The sequence below is a fragment of the Macrobrachium rosenbergii genome, chromosome 41 (assembly GCF_040412425.1).
Source record: "Macrobrachium rosenbergii isolate ZJJX-2024 chromosome 41, ASM4041242v1, whole genome shotgun sequence".
NCBI lineage: Eukaryota > Metazoa > Arthropoda > Malacostraca > Decapoda > Palaemonidae > Macrobrachium > Macrobrachium rosenbergii.
Window position 1 is genome coordinate 44,075,980 of NC_089781.1, and position 18,836 is coordinate 44,094,815.

The 18,836-nt window shown below is 37.9% G+C and overlaps 1 protein-coding gene across 1 annotated transcript in view; it reads left to right on the plus strand.

The window, feature by feature from the left end:
* The first annotated feature begins 18,113 nt into the window (after window positions 1–18,113).
* The window catches only part of LOC136826839 (uncharacterized), a 360,920-nt gene continuing 360,197 nt past the window's right edge, over window positions 18,114–18,836 (plus strand). The window contains exon 1 of the mRNA XM_067084321.1: window positions 18,114–18,347. The gene's annotated coding sequence lies outside the window, so the exon portion shown is untranslated. The remainder of the gene's footprint in view (window positions 18,348–18,836) is intronic.

The window sequence follows — 18,836 nt, forward strand, 5'->3', positions numbered from 1 at the left end:
TTGAAACTCACTGGTTTATGAATATGTAGCAGAAAAAAAACATCACAATAGTCTTTTGTGGAATTAATGTCAAAGCTTTACCCCTTTATTCATTGTGACTGGAAAGTGATCTTGAAAGGCCAGTCATAATTTTTTTATAACTATAAAAGCAAACATTTATACTGCTGTATCCAGATTGGATCAAAATAAATAGGTTTAATGTATAGAAAGTTATCCAACTGTAATTTTGTAAGACTAAATCTCTTGTAATATTTCAAGTACGTATTTTAGTGTTTTCATATGCCATTTTCTTTTTCTAGTGGACCTTTTTTTACCTAATTATTTTATCCTTTTGAGTGTCCATGTACAAATACTGTTTATGCTATTTGTAAAGCAAATTATTTGGGGTATTTTTGTTGTGCAGAAGTTGAGATATTCCTCATCTTGAACCAAATGATATTGAAGCCAACTCTACATGCAACATTTAGTGAAAAGTAATTACAGTAAGTGGTAGCCTTTTTCAAGGATTGTCATCACACAGCTTTCTCACAGATTAGTCAGAGAGGGCTAGGCCATTTATGGAAGAAGTTTTGAGGTTTGACTTAATCAGACCACATCAGTTTATAAAATTGAGACAAGATATTGTACTAAAGTTGTTCCCTGAATTCTCGATCTGTTACTCAAGTTTGTCGTGCATGTACTGATATGTTCAGTGTCCTGTGTAGCACGAGCTAGCCTCTACTGTGTTATATCTATTCATGTAAATATTGCTTTTTTATCTCATTGAATGATTGTATTTATGCTTTATACACTAACCATTTTCACTGTGTAGTCTGTTTCTACTGTATATGACAAAATACAAGTTGTCTGAAAATATCTTATTCACTTAAACCTAGCCATAAATTGTTAATCTCAGTGATATTAAATATATAATTGTTTCTCTTGAAATTTCCTCTGGTAGTATCACCTGTAATATGGCTATATCATAATGGGTTTTTTGTCATCAGCTTAGGCATAGTATGACCAAATTGAATTTTATGTTGGTCCTATGTCAGAAAGTATATTATTTTTGCAGAGAAGAGAAATTGGAAAGAACAAGTATAAACAAATGGAAATTCTGTGTGCTAAATTATTAAAGCCAGAAAAGAAGTAATAAGAGGAAGATTTATCTCTGAGAGGCAAAATTGATCTGGTATCTCTAGCAACAGACTTCTTGGGCAAACATGGTAGAAAGTTTACAGAATGAAAAGTTTGCCATTCCTTTAAAGACATAATCTGTTACATGGTATAAATACAATCCATAATACTTGTTAAGTTACCAGCATATAAATGCATTTTGAAAAGGTTACTAGCATCAATGGTCTTGATGCACACTTGAATAAAATTGAAATTGATACTAAACTAAATACAGTACAATAAAATTTGGAACAGATAAAGTGCATAAGATATTTCACAATGAAAATTCACTACAGATGAACTGGAGTCTGCTCCCTCCACCCTCCATGTGTAGTGGCCCAGCCCCAGGTAAAATGGCAAAATATTAAATATCTGCAATGGCAAAATATTAAAAATCTAAAATGGAAAAATATAAAAAATCTACACTCACCTTAGTCCAAGAAACTTATTTCCCAAAGGATGTGGCAGTGCCATCATTATTGTTATTTCAAAACCTTGGCTAGACCAAAGCAAGAATAATAACTGTAGACAAAAAGATTGTTATTGCCATTTCTCACAGTGTATACTCAAAGTTCTGGAATTGCAATTCTATCACAGTCTGGTTGTAAAAAACAACAGATTGAAATTAAATTCATTAACCCATTAGACCATATTAACAGAGGTTTAAAACACAGCTACAGTGATTTTCCAGAATATTCAAATGTCTTTTGAAAGAACATGGAGATTCTCTGTTCCGAAAACTTTACATCTAAATAATACTGGAAGGCACTTCTTAGACTAACTGCTTCTCCCTTGTACATATGTGAAATATTTACCCTAATACAGTACAGTACATACATGGAAAATGGAATTCATCAAGGTAGTGTTCTTAGTAGCAATCCATGTATTATGCAGTTAATGATATTACTGAACAGTTGCCTAATGAGGTTCAAATAATGATTGTATGGATGACTTTGCTATTTTTACACAGTATCAAACCTCCTTGAAGGTTAATGCTGTCAATTTACCTTACATGGTGCAGTGTTTACATTACTAAAGGGTGTTTGTAGCATCCATTACCCCTAGCTGCACCCACATTTTAGCCTTTTACTTTACCTCCACTCATGCTTCCTGTCTTCAATCTTGTTATTTAACCATTCTTACTATGATGCAGTGCAAATGTTGGGTTTACTCCATGTTCCACCTTGGGATGCTTGTATTTCATCTTTATTTTCTGGATCTCTTTAGCTTGCTGTCCAGCCACTCCAGCTCCCTCTTTTCATTGTCTTAAGCACTGAATGGCTGAAAGTGCCTCATTTGCATGGTTTGACAACCTAAATTTATAACTAAAGTTGACATGTGGGTTTCCTCAGTTGGATTCTGTTCTTGTTGGAGAAAACAAAAGCTGCTGTTCCATTAAGATGTCTGATGGAAAAGCTACAAAATTAAACTAAAATTGAGAAAAATCAATACCCAAAATTCAAAGAATGAAGTTCTTGTGATAGTATAGTTGATATACAGAAAGGAAAGTTTGTGTAGCAGTGGACCCCAACTTTTTCGCGCTTTACTTTATCGTGGATTTTTGTAGAACGTATCTTTCACTTTTATGCAGGAACTTTAATCAATTCGCGAATTTTTATGGACCGCATGTCCGTATCTCTAAAATTATCACTAATTCGCTTTTTTTTTAGTTTAAGGGGTACAGCGTATTTGGCAGTTATAAGCATTTAAGAGGGGATTTTGCATTTTTGCAAGTTTTGAATTTCCGCAGAGGGTTCTGGAACCTATCCCAACGAAGAAGTGGCGGAGCACTGTATTATATCTATTTTAGACTATAAATGTCAGTTACTGCCCATTCAAACTTATTCATATGACCTACCACAATCACCATGCCTATATTTCCTTTTGCAGTCACAGGCAACAAAACACACTTCGTCATTACCATTTCATATGCTTCATTTATACTTAAACCTAATAACAGGTGGCCCTGCTTACACTCTTTGATGTTTGCCTTTCTGACAAGCCTCAAACATGGTAGTGACACACATTCAAATCTTACTTAAATATGGTTTATACATTTTCTCCATGCATCCACTAATTTGGACTCCTATGCGTTCATACCTATCATACACAAGTTTACACACTTCAGTTGCACCATTTACAGGAAACCCAGGTTCATACCAATCTTTATCCATCCATTTACTTGCAAAATACAACATTCCACAATCGATCAGATCCCTTAAGTCTTTTAACATACCATACCACTTAGAAAGTGGAACACTAGCGTCAATGCATTATTTCAACAGTCAAAATTGGACACAGTTGTTGCATTTCTTCCACATCCTGTAGCAATAAGTCATCCTCACTTTTTCCTGTGCTTCTTCACTTATAAAATTGGATATACACGCACTCTCGTTCTGTATCCTTGCAACCAATCTATTCTCTTTCATCTACAAATCATTTCCCACGTCGAAAGATGTACATTCACTCTAAAAAAAATTTATCCCAGTAAAAAAAATGCAAAATTTGCTGGGAACAGCAAAATCAAGAACCACTTTCACATTTAATGTTAACTTCATTTCCTCCTAAACTACAGCATGTCCTTATCCAATCCCATGTATCCTCATCCTCAAACATTTTGGAATATCCCATTTCAATTGTTGCACTTCGCAAACCACAGCATTCACCAAGGAAATCTCTGTACTTATATCAGTAAGTCTGTAATATTTCACACCATTTATTTTTACTAACACAATCATTCTGTCAGCCTTCCCTTGTGTATAAAAACAAACCTTCTGTGGATTATCACTGTTTTAATTTTCTCACACACACACCTTTCACCTCGTAGCTACAATCACAAGAGTTTTTCTAGATAGCCCAGTCATATCAAACACCACTCAAGAGCTGCAAATGTAACACATGTTAACTTTCTCTCAAATTGTCATCATGATAAACAAGTTTTTCCATTCCATAGAGTGCACATACTTAAATCACTAACTCACAGCTACCAAAATTTCTTGAAAAGGCATTAATCAGGGGGTACTTACAGCTCCCAGTTCCTTATTATATCTATCCATATTAATCAGACCAATTTGTTCTGGTATTTTGCACACTTCTTCAGTTACTTCCTTCCTTAAATCATTCACACTTCCTAGAATAACTGCTTCTGAGTCCATCACTGACCAAGTCTCTCAGCCCATACAGCACACACACAAACAATAAGTCACTTTTTCCCCCTCATGTTTCTTAACAATCTTGTTAGACAAATTAGATAGGGAAAATAGAAATAAAAGAGAAAGAGAGAGAGAGAAACATAGAGACAAAGAAGGAGAAGAGAGAAAAGAGAGAGAGAGAGAGAACAACGATTAAGCCTGGGTTGTTTTTGCTTCGAGAGACTAAAAAGTGCTGATTCATATAAACCATCTTCCACGAACTCAAAACAGTGAGCGAGTATATCGCGACCAGGGCCATAAAACTGATCGTAAAATTTGGAAACTGTGGCCTCGTGATTTAGCTTACTCGGGGATTATTCAGCACCACATCAAGAAGCTAACGTCAGCCATCTCTATAACCCCGCCTTCAATAGGAGGCGTTTTCATGGAAATTCCATGAAATTGGGGGCTGGACAAAGTGATGTACTTCAACACCATCCAATCAAACATTCTAGGGTGGGGCCTTTTACACCCCCTCCTAAGATTATTTCCAATCAAATCCTCTAAGGAGAGATTTGAACAGCACCCACCAACATCCTTCCCAATCAACTGTTTGAAGAGAGGCCTTGCAGATAAATTCTTCCCATAAGAAACTGGAGGGAGGAAGAGATTGCAGATTACAAGATACCCAGGGGTTCCAGAGACAGAAGAGCAGCAGAGCAGACCAGATTCGAGTTAACATCCACCAGGGAGAGTTAAATCTCCCCTTGCTTTCGTGCTCCCCATATAGACTGAATTTGAACTGTCTAATAAGAGTGATTTCGTTTTCATCGCTGTAACTGTAAATTGTGCTTGAGTTTGTAGTTAACTTTCGTCATTAAAGTAAGGAAACTACAGATCTCGTCTCTATTATGCCTTTCTGAGAGATACCAATACTCTAAGATAATTTCCCTTCAACGATAGCAGGTTCGAGAATGCAGTGACGATGGAGTCTACCTTTAGAAGAATCTTGAAGGTGAGAGGGAATAAAAATATTCTTAGTTGGGCACGACATAGCTGTGGGTATGGTACAGATATGGGTATGAAATGCATATGGGTATGGTATAGGAATGGTATGGTATGGATATGGGTATAGTAAGGATATGGTTATGGGTATCAGTATGGGTATGGTACAGAAATGGGTATCTGTATGGGTATAGGTATGGTACAGATATGGGTATGATACAGATATGGTTATGGGTATGGTACGGATATGGGAATTAGCATATGTGAGCGATAGCAAGCATCTGCTAGTATATCTTAATTGTCCCCATTGCACTCATAACTCTTTACCTGAAGCTTGGTGCCTTGTTTTAGATGAGGAGTGCAAATCGAGGATCAGTGGGTTTTTCAAGGCTGCCTCAGTTTGAATATGGAATTTCATCTCCTTATGCAAAGGAAACAGCCTGAAGGGCCCAATACTAATCTTGACAGACCCTAAATCATGTCCCAGTAACTTTACAATCGAGCGGTAACGGCTCATCCTCTACTCCAGATCACATTCATAAAGATGATCAGATTTACTTGTTATAATTGATTATCATCTTGGTATTCTTGTAAGGACTGGGGTATGAGTGACATACTGGCTGGGTGTTTACTGGTTTATTGGTAGTTCTGTACTGAGATAAATGTACATGTTTTAGATTTAGCTGGCCTTGTGCCAGCACGGGCTCTTGCTTCTAGAGCAGCCCGTAACTATATGTTGATGATGAGTCTGTGAGATGGGTAGGTTAATGAAAACTTTATTATGATACATGAAAGTGATTTTGGTTAAATGTACAGAATCTTCGAAGATGTTATTGACGTGTGCGAGCGGTAATGTAGCGTCTACACACAGACAGGTAAAACAGAGATAAAAGGTTCAGACATCTGTGTTTGTCGGCAGACAAACAGATGGCGATATTGAGAGACATGATTAACATACAGTGATGAAACATATATCAATGGAAAGGCCATGAAATTCTACATATGGCCATTTGCATGAGATTCGAGACAGATTAATGAATACAATGCAGTAGCATAACATATGTGAAATGGAGAGATGTTTGGCGTCTTCACAAACAGAAACATACATACAGTTTGATACAGAAGATTCGCTGGAACATTATGAGTACGTGATTAGAATGCTTGCATGGCAATGCAAGTAGTGGTGATTGTACATACATCAAGACAACAATGTTTAGGGAGAAACAGACGGAAATATTGTATGGTTGAAATCGCGTACCTGTAGAGAAAGAAAATGAGACGCTCCTGTTTTGTCCTGTCCACTCCGATGATGACGATTGACGAACACACGAACACACACGTGTTTGGAAGAGACAGCGTCGGGCTCTTACAAATAACTCCCCCAAGACGTGGGTAACGTCTGATTGTCATTGTTTGGAAGAAACGGCGTCGGGCTCTTACAATGTTCCCCCCCAAAAGCGAGGCGTCGATGCGGAAACTGTCTTGCCGACAATATTATTGTAGTTGGCTCGAAGGGCTTGGGGTAGGGGCGGGTAGGAGGCTGAAGGGCGGCGCCGGCCAGCAGGAGCTCGAGGAGGACGGGAGAGGGTTGAAGGGTGATGTCTGATGATCCTTCGGTGGCCGGCTCGAGGGCTGAAGGATGACGGCGGCTGATCCTTGGTAGCCAGCTCGAGAGGCGCGGCAGCAGCTGAAGGATGACGTGGCTGGTCCTTCGTTGGTCAGCTCGTCCAGTACTATAGAGGGATGAATAAATTTGTTTTTATTTAGCATTTCCCAACGTTTTGAGAGAGAGAGAGAGAGAGAGAGAGAGAGAGTGTGTAATTGTCGCAAGTGAGTGCTTCGGTTGTTGGAAGAGGGATGAGGTCGTTAGTTTGTTTACGGCGCTGTCTGTCTGTGGAATATGTGTGAGGATTTTTCGGTTTTGAAGGAGTTTTTTTTAGTCTTGAGCTGAGTTCTGTGCAAGGCGGATATTGGTGGTAGATTGTTGTATGTTCCGTGAGTCGAGTGTTTTCTGTTGGATGTTATTGTTGTCTGTGCATGTGTCTCTTTCTTTTTGCTGGTTTTTTTTGGTTGGAAGTCTGTTTTCCGGGTTTGTTTGTGTAATTTTGTCTACTGTGTTGGCGACCGTGGACATCCTCAACCATCTCCCAGCAACCGAGGATCATAGTGAGTATTGTATGTGGTTATATGTTCAGTGTATCTGTGTTGTGTATTGTTTTTTGTGTTTTAAAATCCCGCCACATAATATTTGGCGCCCAACGTGGGGCAGCTGGTATTTGCAGCTGCAATTGAGGTTGGTGGCTGGTAGTGTGACTGAAGAGAAGGATGGAAGAGGAACTAGTGAGGTTGAGAGAGGAGAATACGTGTTTGAGGGGTGAGAATGAGAGATTGAGGAGTCAGTTGGAGGAGATGGGGGAATGCTAAGAAGTGCAAAAGAAGAAATGAAAGGGGAGATGAAAGAGTCAGAAGAGAGAATGGAAGAGAGGGTGGATAAAAGTTGGAGGGAATGATGAAAAGTGTGGAAAAATGATGAAAGGTATGTTCAAGGGTGTTTTTGGAGAAGGGGCTGTTGGAGGCAGGTTCTCTGGAACGTGTGAAGGGGCAAGAGAGAAAGAAAAGGAGGAAGAAGTGAATGGAAGCGTGAGTGATGAAAGTGATATGGGAATAGGAAGTAAGAAACGAGGGAATGAGAGGCAGGGTAAGGAAAAGGGGAATGAAAAGCAAGGGAAGGAACAGAGGAAAGTAAGGATAAGTCAGGGGAAGAAAAAGGGAAGAAGGAAAGGGAAAGGAAACTGGTAAGAAGGGTAAGGAAGTGGGAAAGGCAGGAAAGAAGGGAGAGGGTGAAGGCAGTAGTGATAGTGAGGTGGATGGAGGTGAGTGGATAAAAGTGGATAAAAAGAGGGGGAAGAAGAGTGTAATGAGTAAGATGAATGTAAGTGCAGAAGTGGACTCTTTGTATTCGGAAGAGGGTATGAAAGGACAGAGCGAAAGTAAAGCGAAAGTGAGAGTGAAAGTGAGAAAGAAGTGAGAAAGGCTATGTATGTGAGGGAGGTACCCCTGGTGTGAAAAGTATAATGAGTATGGAAGTAGGGATGTGCATGATTTCTTTAGGAGTATGAAAGGTTTTGTCAGGATAAGTATGGGGAAAGTAAGAGAGTGTGGGCACGAGAATTAGGAGAGTATTTGACTGGGTTTTTACTTGATATGTATAGGTTTATTATGAGTGTGGGGGATGTTGAGTATGACAAGGTGAAAGCTAGACTAGTTGAGCAAGGAGGCGTATGAAAGCGAGTGTTAAGTATAAGAGGAAGAATGAATTTGATGAGGCAAGAATGAAAGCTGGGGAAACGTTGTCACTATATGCTTGTAGGCTGGAGACGTTGGCAAGGAAGAAGTTTGGGGATGATGGGATAGATGAATGTAAGGAGTTAGTACGGAAGTTGTTAGGGACAGTGCCAGATGGAGTTAGAGAATTTGTGAACTTGAAGCGGAAGGAGAAGAAAAGATGGACGAATGAAAGGTTGACTTGGGGAGAAATTTTGGAAATTGTAGAAGATTATGAGCTTGACAGGGTTATAAAGAGAGCAGAAGTGTAAGTGTAAGGGCTGGGTTAGATGAGAGTGCCAGAGTTTGGAAGCTTTAGGGATGCAGTGTTGAGGTGCCCAATGAGAATGGCCGATAGTGTAATAGATAGGAGTGTAAGAGCAAGTAATGTGGAGGTGCCAGGGAGGATGAATGATGGGTTTGTAAGGGAACAACGGGTTGGACGGGTTAGGGATAGTAGTGTACAAAGGGGAAGGTCGATGAGTGGAAGTCGAGCGAAGTGTTTTAGATGTGGAAAGGAAGGACATACAAAGAATGAGTGTAGGTGGGCTTTAGGAGCGTGTTTCGGGTGTGGGCAACCGGGACATTTGGTAAGGGAGTGTACGAAAGATAGGGGGGTTAAATGCTACAGGTGCGGACAGGTGGGTCATATTGCTAATGGTTGTAGGGGTACCCGAGTGAATGTAATATGTGGCAACTGTGGTAAGAATGGGCATTATGCGAGAATGTGTTCAGAACCGAGAGCGAAGTGTGACGAATGTGGAATGGAAGGGCATGTATCAAGTGTATGTAGACGAAAGAGGGTGACTGTGACAGCGAATTCGGGAAACTGAGTGTGAAGGGGGTTCAAATGGGTGAATCCTCCAGGATGCAAGCGGTGCGTGTGATGCATGTACGTGAGAGGTTGTTGCATGAGGATCAGCAATTTGTTTTGATAGAGTATGGTAGGAGACGTAAGAAAGGGAAGAACGTAAGTAAACTGAGTGGTCGTAAGTTGTGTGATAGGGGTGTGAGTGCCAAAGTGAAAATGAGTGATAAAGCGTGTAATACGGATGAATGGGATGGTATGAATAGAACGTATAGTATATGCGGGTTTGATATAACTGAGTTGACTGAACGTGTAGGGGTTAGTGAACGGTTAGAGGTGAGCGAAAGTGTAAGAGTAAGAGAGCGTAGCAGTAATATACGAGTGATTGAAAGCATGAATGAATCGTTGCAAGAATTGGAAAGGTCAATGAGCGAATGGGATGGGTTAGTTGAAGAATTGGGGGAGGTATTTGGGAACGAGTTAGAGGGTATAGATGAGATTGTGGATGAAATTGAGAGTGGTAATAGTGAAGAAGATAGCGTGAATCTGAGAGAGAATGGAGGAGAAGATGTGAGTTTGAATGTTGCTAGAAGAGAAAATGATTCTGAGAGAATGATTGCGTGCCCGCGAACGCGATCTAGAGGACCTGCTAGTGAGCATCCATGGGTGTTGCGTAAGGCGATTTGAAAGAGGTGTGAAAGGTGTTGGTTGGGAAATGCTAAAAGGGGGGAGAAATATAGAGGGATGAATAAATTTGTTTTTATTTAGCATTTCCCAACGTTTTGAGAGAGAGAGAGAGAGAGAGAGTGTAATTGTCGTAAGTGAGTGCTTCGGTTGTTGGAAGAGGGATGAGGTCGTTAGTTTGTTTACGGCGCTGTCTGTCTGTGGAATATGTGTGAGGATTTTTCGGTTTTGAAGGAGTTTTTTTAGTCTTGAGCTGAGTTCTGTGCAAGGCGGATATTGGTGGTAGATTGTTGTATGTTCCGTGAGTCGAGTGTTTTCTGTTGGATGTTATTGTTGTCTGTGCATGTGTCTCTTTCTTTTTGCTGTTTTTTTTTTTGGTTGGAAGTCTGTTTTCCGGGTTTGTTTGTGTAATTTTGTCTACTGTGTTGGCGACCGCGGACATCCTCAACCATCTCCCAGCAACCGAGGATCATAGTGAGTATTGTATGTGGTTATATGTTCAGTGTATCTGTGTTGTGTATTGTTTTTTGTGTTTTAAAATCCCGCCACAGTACGAGTGCGGGGGCGGCTTCAGGTTTCCTGGAGGAGGCATCCAGGGCTCCGGTGGTGGGGTGAGTCATCTCGGAGGGTTGGACTTCTACTGAGAACTCAGGAATGGCGGGAAGCAGCGAGGCGGCGAATGGTCTGTCGGCGCGTGGGTCGTCAATCTTGGGTCGGTCGGGTCCTTCGGGTCACTCCGGGGTCACCAGTGTAAGGACTGGGGTATGAGTGACATACTGGCTGGGTGTTTACTGGTTTATTGGTAGTTCCTTACTAAGATAAATGTACATTGTTGTTGTTGTTTTAGATTTAGCTGGCCTTGTGCCAGCACGGGCTCTTGCTTCTAGAGCAGCCCATAACTCTATGTTGATGATGAGTCTGTGAGATGGGTAGGTTAATGAAAACTTTATTATGATACATGAAAGTGATTTTGGTGGGAGTTAAATGTACAGAATCTTCGAAGATGTTATTGAAGCGTGCGAGCGGTAATGTAGCGTCTACACACAGACAGGTAAAATAGAGATAAAAGGTTCAGACATCTGTGTTTGTCGGCAGACAAACAGATGGCGATATTGATAGACATGATTAACATACAGTGATGAAACATATATCATTGGAAAGGCCAGGAAATTCTACATATGGCCAATTGCATGAGATTCAAGACAGATTAATGAATACAATGCAGTAGCATAACATATGTGAAATGGAGAGACGTTTGGCGTCTTCACAAACAGAAACATACATACAGTTTAATACAGAAGATTCGCTGGAACATTGGGGGAATATCCCGTGACAAACACCCAAATAAAGCGTCGCCCAAATATGCCAGATACTTCGTCCACATTCTTTGGCGAAGGTAAAGATAAGATACGAATGGAATTCAAAGAATTTGTGTAAATTACAGCTTGTAAGCTTGTACTATCAAATACTTTACAGAAGATATTATTTGCAACCACAATCCTCGTTAAAATCTCGATTTCTTCATATTTTGGAAACGCTTTCACTACGAAGCCTAGAACCAAATTCAGAGAGAAATGCAGTTGATTCAGATGCTCGGCCGAGATTCAATCTCTGGTCCGAGATATCCGAATGAGGTAACGATAATTAGCTGGCCTCGAAGAAAGGTGTAAGTCTTTTTCCGCTCATACTGTACGTACTTGTATCTGTCGAATTCAGACACATTTACTTGGGCTGGAACAGACCTGCCTTTGCCATCATAGCCAAGTGTTTATTCTTTTTATCGCTTTTTAGGCTGAAATATTTATGTAGAATCTACTGGTCATTTATGTACTATTTACTAACCATAAAACCCTCTTAACTTCTCGATTTCTTCACATTTTGGTTATGCCAAAATGAAGGTTCTTCGTGGCCAGGTAATTATCGGCACCTTGTTCGGATGCCCAGGACCCGACATCGAGTTTTGGCCGGTCATCTGAATAAACTTCAATTTTCTCATAACTTGGTCACAAGTAAGTTATGAATTACAATACACAACGGATGTTGAATTAACAAGTGGGGAGGAAAACTTTCCCAAAATCTTGGAGAAGAATGTTTAGCTAGCATCTGACGCATTTCCTCATTAAGTAAGGATGGCGTCAGAATTTTCGAGGCATGGGATTATGCGAGATGACACACTATGTATGCTCGCTGGAAGTGTCTAGGTTCCGGTGAGGAATGTGTGTTTGTGCGTGTCTTTTGGGTGGAGTCCCGAGGGGTGAATGAATTAGTTTGGGTAAAGGGAATCATTAGAAGACCAACACTGAACCTCGTTGAAAGTCTTGAAAAGTTTGAGACTTGTGCTGTGCTCAATACCAGAACTGATTTGAATACTGGGTTTCAAGACAAGGAGCATATCTAATTTACCAAACTGTAGAATGTTTTCTCCATTTCTATAATATGTATCTTGTTTTTGAGTAACGTGGGAGGAATTCCTATATTTGTATTTTGTGTGTGTGTGTGTGTGTTTTGGGAAACTAAAGATTTTGCTTGTCTTCTTCAGATGTTTCTCTGAATAAGAGGTCGAGAATGCACTCATTGGGAATATACTAGACTTTGACCTATTTTTGACCTGTTTATTTTATTTGATGACCAAGGTGTTAGTCACTAGTATTGGTTGGTCTAGTTATGATTTCCATATATATGTCTGTAGCTTTTGCTGAATTACTTTCGTTAAATTTGCTAATAAAGTCTAGTTTTGTATCCGGGTGCTTAATTCCAGTAGGCCTTTGTCTGAGGTTAGATATAAGGAGAGGAGTCCACGAGGGAGAAGAAGGAATGTGCTGACCCAACGATGAGCCACCGCTACCAGAGAGTCTTAGAGATGTAAGTTAATATGGTGCTGTTCTTAAAACAGATGCTGTAAGAGATTATGACCCTAATTAACCTTGTGTAGGGTCATTATATATATATATATATATATATATATATATATATATATATATATATATATATATATAGGCGTTCTTTTTATCCATTTATTATTACGATGTTTCGTATCTCTTGATACATTTTCCAGGCTATGAACTTAAACAGTAATTGTGTATAAAGACTAAAAAGGTATACACATTATATGCTTAACACCATGTTAAAGGACAATTAAAAAAAAGGGGGACAACCTTAAAAACACTTAAAAGATATTTAAAAAAGAACAGAAAGCAGAAGAAGGCCAGGGTTCAATATGAAATTTTAAAGGAAACTGACACAGGCAACCAATGCAAGGGAGGGGAGCACAAACATAGAGGTTATCCATTTATTATTGATTGCCGATTTCATAATGGATTAAGTGTGGATTTCTTACATTGGTTCTTCCCACAATACTAAAATCCTTTACTCAGGCCTTACAAATTGGATAATCGGCAGCCTGTTCTAAAACTAACTCCTTGATGAGAGGAGATTCGGACTTTTAGCAGCCTCCTGGTACAACCGGTGTAAGTGCCAAGATCACATCTAGGACAATTATATTTATAAATCACACCGGAAGCAAACAAGGGGCTAATCCTGTCCTTGACATGGAAAAGAGATCCAATGGTTCGTGGGTTTATTGGGATTAGCTTAAGATTAAGAGCAGGTAATTGTCCGTTGAATAGCCTGATACATTTTTTTCGAAATCTATTGTCATGTAACAAAGGAAATCTTGCATACACACATAATTTGGGGGCACTATGGACTAAAGGTGGGGGGTTAAGTTTCAAATTAAGCAATTTGTTGAGAACTCTATGGACAGTCACTGGTGGGTAATAATTATTCTTAAAGTAATCAGTGAGGATAATCACCACAGCACGAAATGCGGACCAACTTGAGGTCAGGTTAATGGCTCTCTGAAGGAGAGTGGACAAGGAATTCGTTTTAAAATTGTAAAAACATGAGCTATAAAAATTCGTGCCGAGGCTAGTAAAAGTGCTCTTCCTATAAATAGGCCTACCTGTATGGAAGCCAATTTCATCCTTAGTTGCCGTTAAGTCCACGAAGGGAGAGAATTGTGGGTTTCATTCTCAATGGTAAATTTAATGTTCTGGTGTTGTGCATTTAAATGTTCCAAAAACCCGTCAGCATGGCAGTCAAATCTAAAAAGGGCAAATGTATCATCAACGTAACGTTTATAAAAGAGTGGACAGAAATCAGAAGGACATTTATCTATAGCTAGTTCCTCCAGGGAGTTCAAAAAGATGTTGGCAAAGGTTGGTCCCAAAGGACTGCCCATTGCCATCCCCTCTATTTTTTTAAAAACAGTACCATTAAAAATGAAGGCCGTGTCCAGCACAGCCAATTCTAGAAGTGATTTAAACTGAGCTTTATTAAATTGATTAAAATAGGAGTTATCGGTAGGAAATAACTTTTTTAAAATGATGTCTATAGTCTCAGCTACAGGAAAATTTGTAAACAGCGATTCTACGTCAAAACTAACCATGAACAAATCTGTCTTGCTTAATGACTTCGTCTTTGAAGGTGGTCGAATTCGTCAGTGTACTTACTGTTGGTAAGGGTCTGAAGCAATGGGACAAGGAACTTGGCTATTTTATAACTGGAAGTATTAATGGAGGAGAGAATGGGTCTGAGGGGAATTCCATCCTTGCGTATTTTGGGCAGTCCATACACAACTCCGTATGTAGATCCAGTCACCAGGAGGTCCTGATAAGGATTGTCGTCTATTGTTTTGTTTTGTTTAAGTGTCCTAAGGAATCCATTAATTTCGTTGTAAAGGTCCGGTTCGCCAACTTTAGTAAATTTCGTCGTGTCACATAAAATGTCGTTCATTTTCTGTATGTATCTGGACCTATCAAGAACTACTGTGCCTTTGCCCTTGTCTGGACGAGTGATTATTATATTTTCGTCTTTTGCTAAGTCTCTAAGAATATCGTGGTCTTTTTTGGTTTAAGATTGTTGAAGGTATTGTGGGCAGGGGCTGAATATTGCGATCTCAAAAATTCTACATTATTACGGAAAGGAAGTCTAGTTATCCTCTGAAAGAGCATTTCCAGTGGTAGAAAGAACTGTTGGTAATTTGGTCGGTAGTTCGGGAGGCCAAAGTCCGGTCCTAATGATAATAGAAACTCGTCTCTCTTTGATAGGGTGTTCTGGGAAAAATTAAATACGGAACGAGCGTTATTATTAAGAGAGGGAACGGTGATGCCCAGGTTCTGTAGTTTCTTGAAATGTCTCCCTAATTCAACATCCGTTGTGTGTTGGAATTCATAACATTACCTTTTGGAATATTTTAAGAATAATTGCTTCCCTCAAAAACTTTTTTATAAGATGCTTCGTAGTTTTCTTAATAATCACTTTTACAATGATCCTAAAACATTTATCACGTCACCAAAGTTAGTACATGATGATTCCTTCAGAAAAAGGTTTATCCAGATCATGCAAAATCATTATAGTGCAGTCAGTATTTAACTAATACCGAAAGATCCCTTAACTATTGGGTCTTTCTTTAAGTATAAAGATCGGTTAAGTCCCTTCTTGACCTCTAATGTAGTATATAAATATACTTGCCCAAAGCGTAACTCTGGGTCTTACGTGGGATCTACGAAGTGGTTATGGAGTGTCAGAATTGATTCTCATCGTGGAATAAGTTTTCGCACAGGAATCATGCAAAAGTTTGCAAAACTCATATTGAGAGAGACGATTTTGCATCATAGGGCAAACGCAAAACCAGCACGAACTACCCATTCTAGAGTCTTTGCTCATTAAGCAGCTAGTTCCCAGTTGAATACCCAAACCTCTTTGATCCAACTGTATCTTAGCTAAGGTGTCTCATGTTTTCTCTCGTGTCATTCAGTCTTCCTCTCTCTGAACTGAAGGTTGGTCGGCGGTCTTAGCTTTCAAATACATTTTTGTAATTGTAAATTTTAGTCTTTACTGATTTTTGATTTTTAACAAATTTAAGATTGTTTTATAATTTTATGATGTTTATTGACAGATTTCCAGAAGATGTAATAAAGGTAATATTACGAAACGTCGGAATAAAGAAAAGACAAATGTAGAAAATGGCCTGTTTCCTTTGCCAACCTGTGATTTGATGTCGCTCTTGGTCCTCACCTATCTGCACCTTGGTTGTGTATACACACACATATATATATATATATATATATATATATATATATTTATATATATATATATATATATATATACATACATATATATATATATATATATATATATATATATATATATATATATATATATATATATGTATATCTTGTAATTTCACAATGGTCCCGTGGATGAAGTATATAATAAGTCCTCACGTGAAAGATGACTTTGGAAAAAAGTTGAAAGTCTTGGTACCAATTCCTTTTATTTTCACGTGAGGACTTATTATATATATATATATATATATATATACATATATATATATATATATATATATATATATATATATATATATATATATATATATATATATATATATATATATATATATATATATATATATATATATATATATATATATATATATATATATATATATATATATATATATATATCTATCTATATATATATATATATATATATATATATATATATATATATATATATATCTATATATATATATATATATATATATATATATATATATATATATATATATATATATATATATATATATATATATATATATATATATATATATATATATATATATATATATATATATATATATATATATATATATATATATATATATATATATATATATATATATATCTTGTAATTTCCACAATGGTCCTGTGGATGAAGTATATAATAAGTCCTCACGTGAAAGATGACTTTGGAAAAAAGTTGAAAGTCTTGGTACCAATTCCTTTTATTTTCACGTGAGGACTTATTATATATATATATATATATATATATATATATATATATATATATATATATATATATATATATATATATATATATATATATATATATATATATATATATATATATATATATATACATATATATGTAATGTAATAGCCACAATGCCCTCTTAACTCGTCAGATTCTTCGCGCTTTTTGGATGCGCTTGTCACTACAAAGCCTTAGATCGACACGCAAGATCTATGAAGTAAATTCTGCTGTCTGGTAGCAGGATTTGAATCCACATCCCGAGTATCAGCATGAAGTCACGTTGCCGGCTGAGTCTATTCCGACTCTAATAAACATATCTGAATTCAACCGGTATATTTATGCAAGAGCGGCAGTGGCCTGATTATCCTTCTCGTGGCCAGGTCGGCAATGTGATCTCGTTCTGATACTCGGGATGTGGGTTCGGTTCCTGCTTCCGGACGTCAGAATTGACTTCATGTTTCTTGCATATGGATCTAAGGCTTTGTAATGATAAGCCTATCCAAAAAGTGTGAAGAATTTGCCAAGTTAAGGGGGGTATTGTGGCTATTACAAATACATACGTATCTGGTAAAAAGTGACCATTAGATTCTATGTGTGTGTGTGTGTGTGATTTTCCGATAGATTCTGCAGCCAGCTTAGAAAAACAATGCCTGAAGTCGTCAAGAGTTGGAAGAGAAGTTACGTCTGACCCATTATTCCGAAGTACTGCACAGTATACCTCTCACGCTCTGACATCGCACAGCAGGGTAACTACCTCTCCCTCAGTTCATGTGAGGCAGCAGCACATTTCTAAGCTACCCCCAGGTAAATTTCTACGGCAAATTAAAAAAACACAGTTTTCATTTTTTTAAGAAAAGCTTTTATAGAAAAGCAGGATTCTTTTTGTTTGTACTTTTTTTTTGCGCCACAGGTTGTTCCCATCTGAAACAGGTAACAGACCTTTCAAACGTTCACCAAAGTTTGAGAGATTTTGTTAAAATTGGTACAAAAATTTAGCCACCTCATCGATAACGGACGTGGTGCTATCTGGGGATTAGTCAGTCTTAATCTTATCAAGGGATTAGCGTTAGTTTTGACACCTACAGTATTTCTCTTTGAGGGCTCCATAATATCGTCACTTAACAAGTTTTAGTCAAACCACAACCTCGGAACTTTCAGGGCCGTGGTGTTTTATATTGAGTGTTACACTTCCTGGTAAAAAGTGGTTGAAGAGTTATGAAGGTTTCCCTTCATTAAACCATTGGTTTTTGGACATTTCATTATATTAATATAAGAACAACATACTTGATTACTGGGTAGAAAATTAACCTTGAAGTAACTCCAACAGATAACATTAAGGAAAACAGCCCCTGTCTACGAACACGGTACGTTTGACATAAAAAATAAGTTTCAACAAGTTTCAGTCATTGGATAACTTTCTAAGGCTTTTACGAAACAACATTTATTTTTGGAGAAGAGACCAGAGTTCATCTTATATATCTTTATCTAAAACAACCCGAAACCAATTTTTTATAGCGCAGGGCAGCAAGACTTTTGAAGCTCTGAGGTAACGTAGTTTTGACTAGAAATCCAAATATGTCGTATAACAGGTTCTAATCTGTGCTTCATTTAGACTTTTAATGTCTGTTACCTTTCAGCGAATAAGTAAAATGTATTTTTCAAGGAGAGTTAATAGTAATATATGCTTATCTGTATACTGATATCGTCCGGTGATTCTGTAGGTTCCCCCATCATTATTTGCACATATAGAAGTCCCCTAGTATTTGTCAGTTTTTCTTATAATATTCTTGAATAACTTGTTCTGTACGCAACCATCCTTAAATACATATTTTGATTTCTTTTTGAATGTCATA